This window comes from Alexandromys fortis, unplaced genomic scaffold (genome assembly GCF_014885135.2).
Source record: "Alexandromys fortis isolate MF-2015 unplaced genomic scaffold, M_Fortis_MF-2015_v1.1 scaffold_17, whole genome shotgun sequence".
Classification (NCBI taxonomy): domain Eukaryota; kingdom Metazoa; phylum Chordata; class Mammalia; order Rodentia; family Cricetidae; genus Alexandromys; species Alexandromys fortis.
Genome location: NW_026067896.1, coordinates 10,412,066 through 10,417,026, shown reverse-complemented (window position 1 = coordinate 10,417,026; position 4,961 = coordinate 10,412,066). Strand labels below are relative to the sequence as shown.

Here is a 4,961-nt window from a genome sequence, read left to right as displayed (position 1 = left end):
TGTTTATAGCCACAATTCTATGGTGTTTCAAGGTCCCTGCCAGCCAGCAAGCTACAACAGACAACACTCAAGTCCTCTCTGGGTAGTCGGCTCTCCAGCCTCAGTCAGAGTTTACCCTGGCAGGACGGCCCAGAAATCCAGCATTTTTTATACAGCGCAGCTTTTTTCCTGCTATGGCTGAAAACCGAAAAGCATGCATTCAGCTTTTCACCAACGCCCTTTAAGTGTTTCGTGGCAGGACCTCTTAATGAGCTGCAGGGTTTTGCAGCTGAAGCTGAGTCAGGAAGCCTCTCTTAGATGAGAGCGCTTGCTTGCCTCTAGCACTCTAGAAATTGTTGCTACCAAGAAAACATGCATGCTTTACTCTTTCCCAAGCTTTCTCAGGCTTTTTGTGGATTCAGTTGTCCACACGTCTGGGCTCCATCTGTTGAAATAAGTCAGTAGAAACAAAAGGAAATAATTAAAATATATAAAAGTATATGCAGGCAGATAAAAAGGTAGATAGACAGACAGGCAGACAGAGATAAGATAAATAGAAAGGTAGATATGTAGATAGATAGATGATAGATAGATAGATAGATAGATAGATAGATAGATAGATAGATGATTGATATTAAAAAATGGGTACACCCATATCTATGAGTAGATGACATAGCACCCAATCAGAATTATGCCATTATTAATAAGAAATAATGTTAGAAAAAAGTGTCTTTTCCTATAAATTAAGTTTGTTGACTAAACACTACTTTGTTTCAAATCATTTTATAATACATATGATTTATTATCTAAAGTTATAAACCATATCCTTCAAGGATCAGCATATTATGTACAGAAAATAATTGCTAATATTTACTAATTTAAGTTTTTCATTAATGTGTATTGTGAGTTTATACTATGTTATATCCTGCAGGAGCTGGCTGTGGATAAATGACAGAAAAGTGCCAATGCTTTTCTACTTTTCTGCTATAGATTTAATATTTGATGAAATTTTTATTTTATATAATATTGTCCCATCAGTGAAGCACTTGTAGTGTGTCTTGCAATCTGTCATTGTTTCATGTTTCAATCCTCTACAGAGGAAAACCTGTGTCCAGGTAGGAAAGGCATTGTAAAGTAAAAAGAAGCTAAAAGCTTTTTTCATACCATAAATATTTTTCTCTGTCCCTAGACTCTTCTTCTAATCTGTCAGTAAAATATGAGCCCTTCTAAGAATTGAAGCTATTAACCTGATACAAAGGCAAAATGTATGAACCTATGAATTCCCTGATCTGGCATTTCTCATTATTAATGGTCTAGGCAAGCTCCTTGGGATATATCTTATGTAACAAAATATCTAAGTATATCATTACAGTATATAATCTTTTGAGAGTATAAAAAATTATTCTCTTTAAAATGATTGCTTCAAAAAAGGAATTCATTGATTAATAGATCTGCATCCATCATACTTTAAGTCATTTATATTCTTCGTCAATATATTTCACAAAAGTGGTGTGATATCATTTGTTTTTAAAGCCAATGATTTAGAATGTATATTAATTACTTCCATGTATTTAATTTACCAATTTTAGCACTATACTGTTATGATATTAGTTTGCTATTTAAGCAATAACATTTGACAAAATAATTTTTTGAAGCAAAGATTTCTACATTGGCCTTTCCACAGCATATTTATTTTGTATGTGTGAAAATATAATGAGAGAAAAACATGGCTTTTACCCCATCTTTATTTGAAATAAAAAGCATCTTGAGAATATCTACTCTGTCCCATTCCTACATCCCATAACACAGTGTAAGACTTTAAGGTCCCTTCCTCTGTCCTGTTGACACTTAAACCCTGACGAAGCTTGTTTGTGAATGGACCAAAAAAAGAGCAAGACTCAGAAATATTTGTCCCCAGTGCGCTGGCAAGTTTTATGTCAGTTTGACCCATGCTAGTGCCATTTAAAAGAAAAAAAAAATCTCATTTAAGGAATTTCTCCCACTGGATTGTCCTGTAGGTAAGTGTTGGGCCGTTTCTTGACTAATGATTGACCTGGATGAGCTGGGCAGGTGGTCTGTCCTGCATGGTATCTAAAAGCAGGATGACCAGTTCATAGGGAAGCAGTCCGGAAAGCATCACCACTCCGTACCCTCTGCATCAGTCAGTGCCTGCAACCAGTTCATAGGGAAGCAATCCGGTAAGCATCACCACTCCGTATCCTCTGCATCAGTCAGTGCCTGCAATCAGTTCATAGGGAAGCAATCCGGAAAGCATCACCACTCCGTATCCTCTGCATCAGTCAGTGCCTACAATGCCACCCTTGGATGAAAACTTCCCTTTTCCCCAGGATGTTTTTGTATATGGTATTGTCACACCTAGAAAAGCCCTAAGACACCTAGTTCACTCACATTTCCTCTTTGCTTTGCTGTGACTGATGTTTTATTCCTGAGAAAACCTTTCCCTTATTCTTCTTGTGGAGCAGACAGTTTTCACACGTTCCCAAAAGAGATAACTGTCAAGTCCCCCTTACAGAGCACTATACAGTGGGCCTTACATCAGCATATTAAAGTTTAGTCTTCTCCATTGGACTTAGATGACAATGTCTGAAAAATATATCCAGAAACTGGTTTAGATATCAATTTTATTTGCATACCTCAATAATATTTTTTCACGTTTTCAATTAAATATAGATTCTAGATTAATTTAACTAGTAATCAAAGAAGTTATTGATATTACAGTGATCTGTTTTATTTTGAAGCACACATAACAAATAAAAGTACTAAAAGAAAAAAAGCACTCTTAGCTGTTGAAAAGATCAAGGAAAAGCTCTTCCCAGAAATCCCACTGAAGGCTATAAAAAAAAAAAAAAGAGTGTACTTTTCAAGATGCATTGCAAGCACATATGAACATCTACCTGAAGAGGCCTAAGTAACCTTGCCAAACAATGGCTGTCACTTACTGAAGGCCTACTGCTTACTGCCTGCCTTGTGTGCTATCTTCCAATGCCAGAGTATCATGATTCAAAAAGTATCATATATAAACACTGTTTTATGTGTCTAACTTTGTAGAACATTCTACAGTGGAGACGGAACTTAACCTCAGGCATTTCCTGTGCCCTTCACTATATTATCCTGTCTCGCTAATGAGGATAGCTTGATATTAGTGTTAAAGCATCATTAATTTGTTGAGTTAAACACTATCAAAGGCTAAGTCGAATGCTGTACTAATTGCATAAGTACAAAATGTCCCCTAGATGGGTCAGCTGCTAGAGAAATATTGAGAATTTTCATCCGCTTTCAGACTGAGTAAAAATCTAGACTTTAAATGAAAGATAAATAGCTTTTGGTAATTTAGGCACTTTATTTTTTGAAAAATAATTAATATGTAAATACTTACAAATTATTGCATTTCAGGAATTATTAAAGTACAAGACATATACCTGACATAAAAATACATTTTATTAATGTGTGTGTGTGTTTGTGTGCCTATTTGTGTGTGAGCGTGTGTGTGTGTGTGTGCATGTATGTGTGTGTGTTTGTGCTTGTGTATGTGAGATGCTCAGAAGGGCACATTGGATCCACTGGAGTTGCAGTTACAGGCACTCATGGAGCCTTCTTTGCCTAGATCTGAATGCCACTCCTCTGATAAAATAACATTTGTTCTTAGTCTTTGAGCTATATCTTCAGCCCCTAATGTATTTTATTAGATATGAAGTGTTTTAGAGGCACAGTGCTCCAAAATTTGTAGCACTTGTCTAGCCAAATGAAAAACATTGTGAAGTATTTAGCAAATATATTTTGACATAAGGCAAACTGAACATTTGTGGTTAAAATTTGTTGATTATTTGAATAAACAGAGATAAATTACATCCTAAAAGAAATTCCTTTAAATTGTCTTTATTACCTTTATTTGAAGAGTTTCTATTTCAATAATACGGCACAGCTCTATGATAAAGCATTCTCCAGGGATATACAGACCCAGAGCCTGTTGATAAAACACTTTTTTCTTTCTCTTTCTTTCTTGCTTGCTTTTTGAGATGCAGTTTCTCTGTGTAGCTTTGGATCCTGTTTTAGAACCCACCTTGTAGACCAGGCTGGCCTCAAATTCTAAGAGATCCACCTGCCTCTGCCTCCTAAATGCTGGGATTGCACTGCCTGACAAAGCACCTGTTTCTTGACACTACATAGTTCACTATATAGCTTTTGTCTTCAAACTACATCTTCTATTAACTCTCATCCATATAGTCAGGTAAAGTCAGTTCAGCACAGACAAGTTTTTTAATTTACTTTGAAAACTCTGATATCCTTTTATAACCCTGTCTTACCATATTATTCCTCCCATCATATTGACAATAATCACGTCAGTTTCAGGACCCTCATAATCTAAATACCTACTTGTGCGAAGGGACTGACACTATTGTCATGCAAGGTTAATCCACAACTATGATATTGCATTTGGTTTGAGACCAACCATCTCTGAAGCAGAATAATGTACACAACTTCAATTGTTAAAGTGTTCGGGAACACTTGATGAGCTACACTGAAACAATGCAATAGATACCTTATGGAAAACCTCTGCCCTTGGACACTCCATATAATGAAAAGACCTAGGTTATGATGGAGAAAATCAAAAGTTTGAAAGCATCAGGATTGAGGGTTATCTGCCAAAGATACCTACGAGCATAAGTGGTATTTGAAAAGAAATAGATTGTATATGCCACAAGTCACAGAACTCTAACCGTGAGGCTTCCTCGACCCTTTAGTGCCCAGTTGATTACTGCATGAATCCTAGATGGTGTACATGAATGTTCTAAAAAAACCTCACAGCTGATCCGGATGGCACCTAACTGTCATTTGGACTGGAGAGGACTCTTCTATATTTATTTATTTATTTATTTATTTATTTATTTATTTATTTATTTATTGAAGATTTCTGTCTCTTCCCCGCCACTGCCTCCCATTTCCCTCCCCCTTCCCCCCTT

The 4,961-nt window shown here is 36.2% G+C and overlaps 1 protein-coding gene across 3 annotated transcripts in view; it reads left to right on the top strand.

Moving 5' to 3' along the window:
* Csmd3 (CUB and Sushi multiple domains 3) overlaps positions 1-4,961 on the top strand; it is a 930,239-nt gene that overhangs the window by 453,290 nt on the left and 471,988 nt on the right. The window lies entirely within an intron of this gene.